Genomic DNA, 15,129 nt, shown 5'->3' with positions numbered 1-15,129 from the left:
ATATAATGTGTGTTATACGAAACATTTTGAAATAAATTTCATTAGCACTATAATGAAAGTCGACTAACACATACAACATGGACACAAATCAGTTCTGTGGTAAGGGATTAAATACTTTCGTGAGCTAGTGTATTTAAAAGCAAAACCTCTTTTTTTTTAAATAAAAACATCACATTTAATATTTATACAACACTTTACAATCTCATATTCCATTATCGTTCCAATATTATCGATATACGCAATATTATCGATATACGCAATATTATCGATCCACCGATAACTCTGCCTGCTCAAGTTCGACGCGGAGCACGTAAAATGCTTCAATTATAAATTCGCAGCCGCTTACACAGTGCCAATTTACCGTGCGATTTTGTACACGCTTTCTGCATCAATAAGTCCCCTTACACGAGCTTGTTCTCAAGCGGCTGTTTATCGCGCGCCGAAATATATATCGCCCCTCGCAATTAACAGACTTGGTGGTTTTCGCTGGAAATTCAGTTTAAGGTACCTAAACATCAAACTTAATGTATTATAGCTGTGAAACTTTGCCGTTCCGCTTATTTATTAAACGTTATCGCGGTCGAAAGCTGAATATGTAAATCAACGGTAATCGCATCGTCGGAAATCAGTATCCCTTTTCCGCCTGCCTTCGTCAGTTTCTCGTTTCAAATAGAACCGACTGGTAACGTACAGAGCTGCCAGCGTTATTTCTACTGGTCAGCCAACGAACCTGGCAAGCATCCCCACGCGTTTCCAACCAGACGTGCTGTCTGTAAGCATTGCTTTCATTGGCGTAAAAATTTATTATAGAATTCGCTGGAGTTCTCTCTATTTCGCCTGGAATACTCCGGAGGATTACTGAAGAGCAATAAAGATGTCAGTTGTAGTTACAACGGTTGGGCGGGGTCGAATTGACGCAACGTTCAAAACAGCTACTCCGCACAGCCAATTTGAAATAAAACGTGAGAGGACCAAATAGAATATCGTTACTACGGAACAGCTGACTGACCGCACGGATAGTCGCGGTATTTGAAGCACTCGGGAAGCAAATTGATCAATTTCATTTTCTGAGGACTTGTTAATTTTACAAGAATGTTTATCGAATATTATCGAATTACGATTAATCTAGCGGGAACCAAGCAGTCGTAACACATCAAGTCAACTAAAATTTAATAAAAAGCAAATAACGTAACTTACAAATTGCAAATAATACAATCTATTCAAACTTCATCTGGTAAAATATAAGTGAATTATTAAATAGTAACGAGACAGCACTGAATAAATTTTTTGATAAAATTTTTATGTTATCTTCCATATTCACAATGCAAAAGTGGAATTCAATAGTATAGATTAACCGAGGAAGCTACTAATATATAAAGAATGACTGATACTGAGAAGCTTTCTAATTTTCATCTCGAGCTCTCCTGTTCATAACGACCTTAATGGTACTCAGATGAACTACATAAATTGTATTTTAGTAAGGTTATCAGGAAATATGGGATTAATTCCGGGATATTCTTTTAATTAAATCGGAAAATCGTGACGCGACAGTAGAAATAAAAATTCGAAAGAGTAATGAGACGTTCACGATCGAGGGACATAAATGTAGAAAGACTGTCGCGGAATCGTGGAAAAATCGTAGGTATCGTAGGTCAACGCCACTGCGTAACCTCTTGTCCTCTCGTAATGTTCTTTCGCGTCGATTCTGGCACTAGTACATCCCGGCACGGTTCACGAACACCAATATCAGATCTTGAACGCAAACGAGCAAAACCGACCGAGCAGAATGGGATACAGGGAAAATCCGTGCTAGGACAACTTCGCGTAATTCAGTTCATTCAGCCTGGAGTCCCATCAGACGCGTTGAAAAAAGACTTCCGCGAGGAAGTGTTTTATGTTCTTTCGAGTTCCTGCACAATATTCGTTGGATTTGTCTCTGTTCGATTGAAATATTCCCTGCGCGGACATTTATCATCCTCGTTACATTTACCAACAAATACCGTACATTCGTTATCTCTGCATAACGAAGTATGAAATATCCGGAATAGATTACGACAAGTTTTAACTTTTCCGTTACGAAACGATTGAAACGAACGACTTTGCCCAAAACTATACATTTAAACTTCCACATCTACAATCTTCCTAATTTATGAAAAAACTTGTGTAGTGAAAACTGTATTTCTAAATACTATCATAAGTATCCATAAATGTATTTTCAATATGATATAATAAGAGCGTGATTTTCAGACATCTTTATTCAATAATAAACAATAAACAAGACTCTGATTTGAAACATATGTATTAAATAACAGCGGTAGTATTGAAAAGCATTCATAACACTTAGTATTCATAACACGTTGCACCCCATTTTCATACAAGATTTCCCTTATGGCAATTTGATCATGTATTAAAGCACTTGAATCTTCTCTCTCACTTTCTCTCTAATAGATGTCTATTAACAAACAATGATTGTCAACTTCTTACACAATATATTTAATTAATTATAGAAATAAACATAGTATAAAATTTCACCTATACAGAACGAAGTAAATATTATTCTGTAATACGAACACTATGTGCTCATAATTTTTTCTTTAGAGATATTCTCGTCCCATTACCAGATTAAAAACAGTTAAGTATAATCTATTAGTTTTCCGTGTAATTCCTGAGCACGCTCCGTCGCATTAAAGGGATTAGCAACTGTCAAAGTAGATGCAAAATTTACTGTACAAGTGAAACTGTGAAATTTTCTGTATAGTGAAACTCAGTATTCGATCAATAGCCATCTACACTATATTGTATACATGGATGATCGTTCATTAACCGGCAATAGCCTTAAATTGACAAGATCGATATAGGTCGCGAATTTGGCACGAGTTTACCAGTTTCGATAAACGTTCTCACAAGCCTGGTGCTTCATGAAGCGAATAAAGTGGAACCATGTAAGCCTCAGCTGTGTCACTCAACCGCTGCACGTTATACCCATCCTCTCACGAAACCAGTTTCTCCGCGGCATCAGAAAAGCACCTCGATGGCGAGCTTACGAGTATGCGTGATATGCGTGTCGAGGAACACGCCATCGTGGACATTCTGAGGCTTTGCTCGCGACTATCGTGTCGTAGATCGAAATATTGGGTTGGCAACTAAGTGATTGCGGATTTTGTCATTAGGTGGTAATGAATTACCCAAATTTGGTAATTAGATGGTAATGACAAAATCCGCAATCACCTAGTTCCCAACCCAATATAACCAAAGAGAAAAGAGAGCTATACAAGAGTATAGAGTATAGAACAATCGTGATTGTATACATTATACTCAGTTAAAAACGCCATGGTTCCAAATTTGAAGTCGTTGAAACGCCTAACTATATTAATTTGGGTAATTCTACGAAAGGAATCCGTTAGCATATCGATTAGCAGTAGACATTCCACTTCTTCTCAGATGTCTCTACAGCAATTTCGTGTTTCTTACTCTGCTTACATTCACCTGTATCTTTCCTCATACTTGTATATAGGTATATACCAAGCTCTAAAAATGCTACTATACAAGAACTCTTAGTAAACAAAAAAAAAGAGTGTCACAGGGAAGTAAATCTAGCTGATGAAGCTCTCGAGCGCAACGAGTCTGGCAAGATTAATCTAGCCGGACCGGCACTTCGTCGGATTTCTCGGTAGGCACGTAATCAGCAACCCTGGAAGGAAGGAAGGAAGCAACTACGAGCTAGTCGTCGACCGAGTCGTCAACGAGACAAAGCTCGCCGTTTTCGCCGACCGTTTATCCTTCGGGGCAATTCGAGTGGGTTCTTTCTGAGCTGCGTGAACCTCTTGCGCTCGCCTTTGTTCCGTAGTCGGAAACACGGCCACGGATGCACGCGATACTCGAGAAAACATTGTTCCGCACTATTAAAGTAGAATGACAGAGCAAATTAAGCTCGGTGAATTAAACGTAAACGGTTGGGGAAGATGTCGTTTGCGCCTTTGTGTCGCTCTAATTAATTATCGAGAGAATCAACGGTATCGATCGTTCTTAAAAACAATCGAATCGGTGCCACTGACACGTTAAACGCGTATGTAAAATCAAGAATTAAAAAGAGCGCAATTAAAAAGAGAAAGAAAGACTTTGATGAGTAGAGAACGGTAGACTCGGGCAACGGGAAGCAATGTCGTAAAATATTCATGAACGATTTTCCCAATTGGACGACAGGAATTACGACGACCCAGCCTGGAGGGCGTACACAATTCGCGCGGAAACCACAGCGTTTTATTTATACCCGCTTTTCAGCAGTTAATTCGCGACCCCACGTGCTTGTCTGTCTAGTCCGGCCTACCTTTTATTCTCATTCATCCCGCCCCTCTAGCCTTCTACTCATTGAATCTAGCTCGTACTTTATTTCGGTGAGATAGCGCGGCTGTTATGCGCGTTCACGCTGTCCGCGTCCGGCTACGCGTACACACGCGCGTACGTTAGCGAGATAAACAAGGCCTCGCGTCTAATTTACGTCGCAATCGTTATCAGACCCAGGTACCTCTCGTCCCTTTATCTCTCGTTGAAGTTTCTCACATGCTTGGTTAAACCTCAGAGCTACGTACCAGTTACGACAGTTTTTGCGGAAATGTTTACGAATGTTAATTAGCGAAACTGACGACGCTAGCCTCAAGTAACGACGTTAACCTGCCTCGTAAATATGCCACGGAGACAATCTTCTTTAATAGGAGGAAAGAGAAACCAGTAAAATTTGTATAACAAAGTCACGGAAGTAATTTCTCGGAAATTTACGAGAATCAATTTTGGGGGAAACGATGGGAAACGATTAATGCGGTTTCTCGCTGAAGTTTTTATCCGAAGGCACATCATCCGGAAACGTTTCAAATATTCCACTCAGCAACGATCGCAGCCGGAACATAAATTACGGATTCGAGTTATGCTGTTTACGTAATCGCGCGGATATGTACGCGTAAACAGGTACAATGCTGGCAAGGTGAATTACTCTATCTCTGCTACTGCGTAGAGAGGATAAACGAGAGGCGAAATACCGTGGTTCCATGGTAAAACTCTAAATGAAAATACATTCGATAGTATGAAAATTATCATCGGAGAGAAATTACAATTTCACATTTGTCACTGAATTTTTCGAGCGATTGGCAATTTCGTACCAATCATATCATTCGCAAAACAGCGTTTCTCAAAATTTTAAAAATGTATGGCTGCCCGTTAAGGACGAAATCATTATTCGACATAGCGTATCGGTAATAGCTAACAGATTTAAAATTTCAACTTTTTCCTGGAAAGAATGGACTTGAAAGAGAATTTTACAAGAATACATCTTTTGAAACTACGCTTCACAGCGATTGCGTGTCTCGACATAAATTATCATCAGCGACTCCGTTGTTCTCTGTAAACGTGTGTTTGCGTATGCGGTCATTTTTGGTTGTGTATGAGGCAGAGCTCACACATACGTAAAAAGGAACAAGGTCGGTGGTATCTGCAGTATCTTGAAATAAAGCCACGAGTGACGTCGATAAATGTATGGTCAGACAAAGAGAAGTAGAAATGAACATAATATGAGAATCAGTGCACGCAGTTGGAAAATACCTTTCGTCCTTCATAGCGTAAACGACTCTCACCTCGTTTAATAATAAGCATAATCATAATTTATGTGTAAATGACGGTATGATTAATCGTTTCGAACTTAACATTTTGTTGACCTGTACAGCTGACCTATATTTTCGTGAGTTTCGCTTGACATAGATCTATGTTTGCTTTTTACATAACATGTAATGCAATTTATTTACGTGATAATATAGATAATATAAAATTTTAACAGCTGGATCTTCGGCAATAATTGAGTTTTGTTAACTTTACCAACGTTAATCATTTCCGTGAATATAAAGAATTCGAAAAATATATGTAGAAAAAAGTGAATTCAAAAATGTATAGGAAACGGTGTAAAATGTTTTCGCTGGCATGTATTTTCAGCACTCTTTACACAAATCGATTCACATATGCTGTTATGCACGTATTGGAAAGACATTTGACCGAAGCTTAAGGGATTCATAGCATTGCGAATTCGTTTTCTATGACTTCGGAATGGAATAGACAGTCTTGAAGAGGTTTGAATACCATGAATATTTGTTGCGGGTTACACCGGCCTTACAAATGAATTTTTTTTAAGAAGGAAGTTTAAGAAAAGTACAATACTTGCCTTAATTATTCACGAAATAGACATAAGAAGCTCGTAGCAAAGTTTAAAACAAACTTAAATGCCATTTTATTGAATAATGTAGCTCGTTTTTCCGATGACTTTCTTTCATGAATTAAATAAATCATGAATCCTTCCCAAAAAATTTTTTTCAACAATAGCCCCTTTTAATTTTTGCAGGTATTTTTTTAATACTTCACCATCAAAAATATTTTATAGGATCAAGAATAAATGGTTGTGTTACTGATTTATATGCAATTAAATATTTCAAATAAAATCCAATATTATGTTATTGAAAAATAAAACATTTTAAATTAATAAATTCCTGTTTCTCTCTTAGAGACAATATTTGAAACAATATTTGTCTGAGTTTAATAATGTTAATATTTGGGTAAATTTCATGATGAGTAATTATTTTTCGATCCGATTAAAACCAGGGCGAAATATGCCCGCTATCAAAAACACCACAAAATTCTTAAACAACCAAATATAATAGTTTACAACTACGAACAAATTAAGAATGTTTTGTCACAAAAAACAAAAAATTTATCTCGGACTTGTTCGATTTACTTTTTTCCCATTGCACATTCTTTAATGATCTTTTACGATTTCTAGTATCTAGCTACATTGTGAAAATGTGAACATACTCTTGAATATCGTGTACATACCGTGTTATACGAGCTCTTTTTACTGTATTATACAAGTACCGACGCAATTTTTGCATCGTATAGTACGAGCACATTAAACGAGTCCCATGTTATGTCAAAGTTTGCAGTAGTTATAAGTGTATAACCATTTATCACGTAGACTAATTGAATTAATCTTACGCTATAAACGTCAATGAACAAAAAAATACAAACGCATATATACATATTGGACAATTGATTCAATATTATTTCAACTAAATTTATATTATTTCTAATGGCTGATTATATAATTTCGTACAATTGCTATTTTTAATTGATCTCTTATACAGGTAATGTTATATGCTCGTAGCATAAAAAGGATAATGAAAATGAAAATGAGAATCCTTGTGAAATCCAAAAATGGAAACGAAGTCGTGTAATTTGACATCGGATCAAAGAACAGGACACTCCGTTATAAGCTAATTTTTTTTCTTGCACATCCAATGAAGGAGTTGTAAAGAAAGACGAATGGCCTTCCTCTGTATTATAAATCCGCATGTCGATGAACACAGATATTTAACCTCAAAAATTCGACGCTTTAGTCAGGGAACAGCGTTGAATTTAAAAAAGGGACGGCAACGTGGAATGTAAAAAAGAAACAACATGATTCCTCTGCGATATACCTTTATAAAAGATGACAATGCAACAAAGAACAGGTACATCAATTATTCACCGAATGACAGACGAAGTGATCGCTGGTTATTTCCCAGTAGGGGATTCCTGACACACTACGCGCTCATAAATCTCAATCTTCCCTTGGGGCTGACCACAGTCCATGTGAGGCGTATTAACGTGTGAAGCTTTCAGCGTTCCAGCCTACGAGCTTTAATGCAAATATTGGAAACAGACCGAGGCGAACCGTTATGGGAACTGCATTTACTCGTGCAACGAATATTAATATTCGATATATCATTTAGTAATTGGTGATTAACGTTTCGATCAAATTTTAAAAATCAATATTTAAGCTAAGAATTGCGATTATTACGTTTTGTTTGTATCGATATTGTTGCGTTCCCTTCGTTAATATTTCAATGATTTTAATAAAACGAAACGACTTAGCTACGCGAAATATCGACTGATAAATCGAAGAGAGCCTCTCCTTGCTTCCTTCTATAAATTCAAGATCACCTGAACTTCCATTTCCGGACTTCGCGCGAGTGAGAACGTCGGATTTTACGAGCGCAGGCATCCGACTGCTATACCATCGATGTACAAACCCATATCATAGCGTTGTATTTGTCAGCGCCATGGTTTAGCGTCGGTGGCAGCTGCATTGTACACGAAACAGATACATATTTACAAGCATTATGTACTCGATGTAGAACGACAGCCTTGTTTCTTTCCCTGTACAATTTCTCATGCTCTGTGCTCTGTCCGACATGTTATACGTTCTCCGATAGTTTCGAATCTCTGGAAAATAGGTCCGCGAAAAGAACTGCTGGAATTGGTGAATGGATTTACCAGTGTAATATCTAGGAAATTTTGCGACTGAAATGTTCGTTAGTTTCAAACGAATATACATCGTACTCCTAAATTCGCAGCACAATTGAAATCAGGGAGATTCTACGGCAACAATAATAAAATTGCGCTGGAAGCTTCATTCTTGAGAAAATCGGGCTTGAGGACTGTTGAAGTAATTACTTCAAGAAAAACTCTACATCTTTTCCTTTGTATACTCGTGACCTGGGCACCGTTGTTACGAAGAAAATAGAATTTAGTGAAGCGAAAAATTAAAAGGAAAGAGAGCTCCATAGTATTGTGCCCTTGAATATGAATGTTGTTTTGCGTTACAAGGACTAGAAACAAAAGAGCTATAAGTAGATTTTTTGCTGTTTCTTGTAGCTTTTAGCTAAAGTTACACACCAAGGTAACTATTTTGGTAATGTCCTTTGCTACATAATGTATGAACGTACTCCATATCCTATTCTATTGTATTGTAACACTGAGAGAGTGAGGATCTGCACCAGCATACACTATATCTGTACTTATACCTATGCTTGCTTCGATACATTTCTCTATTACAAATTCATCCACGCGTCCCTCTAATAGTCAATCTCAGCAAAGACTTATTATGAATTTGTCTAATTCTAATTAGGAAAATTATTCATCGAAAATGTAGAATAAAGCTTTCTCGTTTTAAGACCTCGTTTTAGTGCAAGCAGTTTGAAAATACGTACTTGACAAATTTTCAAACCTGATTTTTTCAGAAACGAGGCCTTAAACGAAAAAGCTTTATTCTATATTTTCCATTTATCTCTGCATGCGGAATAATCTCTTGTCACTTGTCTACTCTTGGTTAACATAGATTGGACAAATTCACATATATTTGATAAGTTTGCTTCAGTATATCAGAAAGTAATGTAGATTAGAAGGTAATCGTGGAATTCTATTAAAAGTCGAAAGAAAATAGTACGTAGAGAATAGGTTTCAATATTGCGGCTAACTTTCTAGGAAAATAGATTAAGGAACGTGGAACTAGGTACATTGAAAAGAAAAAGAATTGCTCTTGAGATATTTCTTTCTGAAGTGTTGTCGTGAATTTGGTCCTTTATTAAAAAGTTTTTGAGTACTTGAGAAGTCAGCTGGAAAACGGTGGGAAGCTAACAGCTGCATCGTTGTAACCAGAATCTTCGCCATATGTCACTAGCAATCTGAAAAATTTTAGCGAAAATATTTTTGCTGTGCCACTATCGATACGTTCGTGTGATTGATTGTGCGACTTTGTTGTTTTGCGACAGTAAGTCCATAAATTGAGAGCAATGTAATGGCATCTCATCGATCAATTTTTATAGTGAAGTATTTGCAAAGTCGATTTTCATCAAACTCGACTGAAAATGCTTGCAAGCATTAGAAACAATCTGTATGATAGTTAATCTATATTCTATGGGGATAACGTATCTACACTTCGTTAATTCTACCAGGAGCAAAAAGAGAAAAAGGATGAGAACTTTCATGAATCTAATTAAAGTACTAACTAGTAGATTTTGTCCTTATGAATATTCAAATCAATCGAGCAGACGCTCAACTCGATTCAATTCCATTCAATCTTCAAATTAGAATAACTTTTCTAATTTATCCAACGTAATTTATATAAAAGCGTTGTTGTAATCTCATCACTGAATATCTGTCTTGCAATTTAGCTGTAGTCATATACTATTCATATTTTCGTTTCATAACAAACAACGAGATGTACACAGGAAACTCGAACAGTAATTAACAGCTTGTGATTTAAACGTTGAAATACGATAGAGTCTCGATTGTTATTAAAATGCTGATTAATGGGACGATTGATTATCGGAATGTGGATTAATACAAAATTACCTGATATGTATAATATCCGTGGAAGAAGAAATCATAAGAGAAAAAAATACTGAGAAAATTCATGCAATTCCTTATCACGACCACAATACAAATTTAATAGAATGCAACAGAAATGACTAATAACACGTTGCACTGTCGTAATCTTGGTCTTTAATAGATTAATTGTCTCAATTTTTTTACCACTTTCTGATCAAATATAGACAAAGAGGTAAAGATTTATTTGGAAGATTCTAATAAAGCACGATTGATGGTACAATCGTTATTTCGATATTCGAGATCGTTATCCCCATGTGCAGCTGCAAGATTTACAGACGCTTCTATCTGTTCTATGCCATTTTTTCCACTTACTCCTTAATGATCGCCTGGCGCGTGCTAAAGCTGAAAGCAACATAAAACACGAATTTCCCGTTTCCTCCCTTCCTGGTTCTCGCTTTTTTCCTCCTCTTGAAAATGTTGAAGGGAAAGAGAGCGAGACGAATAGGGAAGAACGCGCGGAAGAGTCGAAATTATGATCAACGGACATGACGCATCTATTTATGATTCATATAAATCGCATTGTACATAGCCACCGGCATAGGTTATACGCGTTCCGGTCCATTATCTCGCGTGTAACACGAACACGGGGTCCCGTAGTGCATTATAACCGTTGCGGCTGTGAGAATAAACCGTGCTGTGAATATTTATCTACGGCTATCGCAAAATAAACGCGCTCCTCGAAACGCAGCTCCCGCTCGGCCGAAAAGCTCGTGGGGTATACGTAACACGCGCCGTATCGTAATTTCTGCTCTTTTCGAAGCTTCCACGTGACATTTACACACGCCGATCCCGAGCAATTTTCGGCGGCCATTATCGGTTTGACGTAGAGGACGGTCATATTTTTCTAACCCGGTGAAAAACGTTTGCTGCCCCCTCCTTCGAAATATCACTCTTCACACTTTTTATTTTTATAAATTCTCCCTCCGCGTCGTTCTATCGCGTTGGTGATATATCAAAAGAATGATGAAAAAATATCGTTATAATACAATACCTATAATACTAATAATACCTACAGTATATACTATAATAGCTAACGATAGTAGTAGAGCATCATTAACGTTTAATCTAATATCAAACCGATGAAATTTCATCACCCCGTGCGGCAGCAACGCGCGCTAGAAACGCGCACACCTCTTTTAGTGAAGGAAGGATTATATCCATAGCCTGGATTTCAAAATTCATTACTACGCCGAAACATTAGGTATCCACGACAGGGTAAGGCAATGTAGAAACTACTGGTATCTATTGAATTCCGTTTGCATGGGAATACGACAGCAGTTTGCTGCGTTTGATGCCTGCGAAATTATAATTCACTTCTCGGGATAGTGTCGTGAGTTTCGTGGATTATAACCAGAAATCCATAATCGTTGCCATGCCGTGAAAGCAAAATCCGTTACAGGAAACGAGGGGGCAGTGTAGAAGTGTGGGCGAGAAAGGCTGGTCGAATCTAATATCCCAAACTCATAAAGCTCTGTTTTAAAAACAAGAAAAAGGAAAGTTATGAGAAAGGGGATGAAAAGCTTTGCAACCAAGAATGATATATGATCACTACGAGTTAAGCTTTCAACAGGCAAGGTCTCATTGTAACGCATATATACCGTTTTCGGCTCGCTACGACCCTAAAATAAATCGGTCCAGCAAAAAAGTAAAGTTATGCAATTTCCATTAATATTATCTAAAATTGAGGAAATCTCCACTTGCGCTCCGAGTATAAACTACAATTTTATATTAATTATTTTACCACGTGGTACTATAATTTTTTATATAAATAAATAACGTGGATACGTAATATTATGGATCACTGAGTGAAAGAAGTAGAATCGGTGCATTCAAGCATTCCGAAATTGAGAGAGAAATGATTTGCGATTCTAATCGAAGATAAATCACATTGGAGACAATGTCGAGTAATGTTTTAATCATTAACATGTGCGTGACAACTACTGAACTCGAAGCTTCCCAGTTTCTGGAGTAAACTTCTCCAGTAAACACGAGACGAGGAATGGTGAAGGTATTGTCCGTGCAGACGGTGTTGGAATTTGGCAAACAACCACCGTGGAACGTACGAAATTTGAGGTTGACAGATGGCTCATCGGTGAGGTCGCGTTAATAGCGAAAGCATGCACTAGGTACTTGAATAGATTCAGTCGCTTTGTCTGAACCGATAAACAGGGTCTCACCTTAGAAACGGACAGAACTGCCCAAATTTCCGTTGGACATGACCGATCACCATTGTCTTCACAGTCAGAGTCGATGACAAAGATCAATGTTATTGACGACAATGATTTATAATACGAAGTTCGCATTTGGTAATTCATAATTATTTCGTATCGTAAACAGTTAACAATATCTGTTTACGATAGATCTTTCTAAAGTTCAAAATATTTGTTACTTGTGGGGGTTTAAATATTTATCTTGTATATAACATTAATCTTATTATCAGAGCAAATGTAAAAAAAAAGTGAGCGATATAATACACGCTTCCCTGAACAGCAGATAGAAAAATACACCCTTCAAAATTCAGAAATTTTTAGATTCGACTGGACTTCCTCCTCACTAGAACGAAAATTTTTCTCGATAAATAGAAGTTCTATTTAGACGTTCGTTATTCTAAGAATCTTTATAAAGGGATTTACCTGCAGGCAGACAGATCTTAATTTAGAAACATTTAGACTTTCTAAACTTTAAGGATTATCAGAATTAATAGGACTTTGTAGAATTTTTAAAATTTTAGAAACTTTGCAAACTTCTATAGCTTTTGTGTCAAATCATTACCATTATTGCTATTAAATGCAACATACAGTGGTATGCGAAAGTCTTGAACCTGGTATATTCTTAACTTCGTATTGCAAAAGCGATATTTTAAGGGATTTTAACTAATCTTATGTAAATGTAGTGTTTCCCTTTATTTATACCGAACATTAATTAAACTTCTTTTACATATCACTTTTGGAAAATAAAACGAACAACCTATCTATCTGAAGACCTGTATATCCCAATGTATACCTAGTGTTTGGAAATAAATGTTAAATTATTTGCTAAATAGTCGACTTCGCAATATGTGAGAAATCATGATTAACAATATCCAACAGATAAGACATTCTGCACCGAATCTAAAAAATGAATCGAAATCGGTCACAATGTTGAAAAGTCGTTCTGCTCGATGAAGCAATTCGCCGAGAAAATGGAACCGTAGGGTTGCTGCCAAGAACGAAATGCACCGGATATCGCGAGGACGAATAAAGCTGTATACAGGTTTTGAAAGGTACATACAAGTATATACGAATGGAACCGTGGATGGCTAGCGGAATGATGATGTGCTTCGCAAAAAAAAGCTCGACGTATTTGTCGCCGTCGACGATGGCGTAGGATACGAATAGGGTTGAATGTTAGTTGGCGCTAGAACTCTCCTGTACTCGTACAATCCACTCGGAAAATACAACTGTCCCTATATAGCGACTTACACTGTTTGTTTCAAAAGGCATCTACACGTACAACTTTCATTTGCGACAAAACTCTGCAATTTTGCTTCGCGTAACGATAGTATGTAATATCCAAGTCATTTTTCCGTAACACTTTTTACTTTACATTCTTTGTGTAATTAAAAAAGTAGGGTAATAATAAAATATGTTGAAAAACTAATTTTCCTTCGCGATATTATAAAAGATATTTTATCCAAATGTCCTGCTATATTTTCTTACGTTAATAATTTCTATTGTGATCATGTTATTTTGAAGTAAGTAATGGTAGAGAAAAAAGGTTCAACAATGAAAAATCAGACACGCCAAGCTGAAGAAGCTTTTGAACGTACTTGTACCCGTTTCCACGTTCCTTCCATTTGTACATAAGCGTACAGCGCAAGATGTAGGTGGGAAAAGGATGTCCGCGAAGCATGACAATGACGTTCCGCCCGGAATTTTTCGACAGAGATGAAACAACGCGAGGCGAAAAAGAGTTGATTTAAGAAAGGCGAAAAGGAAAAAAAAGTAGCTGAGATGAAAAGACTGGACGACGGTCGCATCGCATCTGGGATACGCCTCAGCTTCCTAATTTCATCACGTTCGTAGGATGAGCGACATCGAGCGCTGTTTCACGACATACTTTCACTTCAAGTCGCGGACTTGGAGTTAGAAAAATGTTAAAGAAGTCTTTCTTACGACGTCGCCTCGTTCCAATGTAAGAACCTTCTTTTTACTTGGAACAACATTAAAGAATTAACGGTGCCGAGGAACCATTTGCTTCCGTGATAGCTAAGAGAAACGTTAGTGCGCTAATTAGGAAACGCGATGTAAACGTTGCGAAATTATTTGCAATTTATTATTTCTAACGTACAATTAGACTATATTTCTCGCTTAAAAGAAGAAAAGGTGAAATTCATATTTTTAATGTAGCGAATTTTAAGTCAAATTTGATAAATGACTTTCGGAAGATATTACCTGTCGCAAAAATATCATAGCCATTTTGTAGACGATCGTTAACCGTCGTTCTTCACACGTTCTTGACAAACCTATTTAACTTCTTAAACCCGTCTTTATAAGTACTTTTTAATAGATATTAGCATAAAACTACATCAGAGTTATTAATACTATGGCTAAGTATTCCACGCGGTTACACTGAACCAAGATCGATATGCAAATATCGAGCTACGTTGATCCCACTTGTGCATCCATTGTTCATGATGGCCCTTATCCGAATAAAAACTTTCGACTATCTGGAATTAAGGCGGATAATGGCTATCGATCGAGTCATCGATCAGCCGCCTATCAGTTGCAAAACTTCGAGGACGCGCTCGCCCTATGCAAGAATAGATCTATGGCCGATATGTGCCGTGTCAAAATCCAATAGTATTATTCCCACATCCATTCGGTACATGAAATGATACTATCAGAC

The sequence above is a fragment of the Bombus pascuorum genome, chromosome 9 (genome assembly GCF_905332965.1).
Source record: "Bombus pascuorum chromosome 9, iyBomPasc1.1, whole genome shotgun sequence".
In the NCBI taxonomy this organism is placed as follows: domain Eukaryota; kingdom Metazoa; phylum Arthropoda; class Insecta; order Hymenoptera; family Apidae; genus Bombus; species Bombus pascuorum.
Note: the sequence above shows the minus strand (reverse complement) of the source record.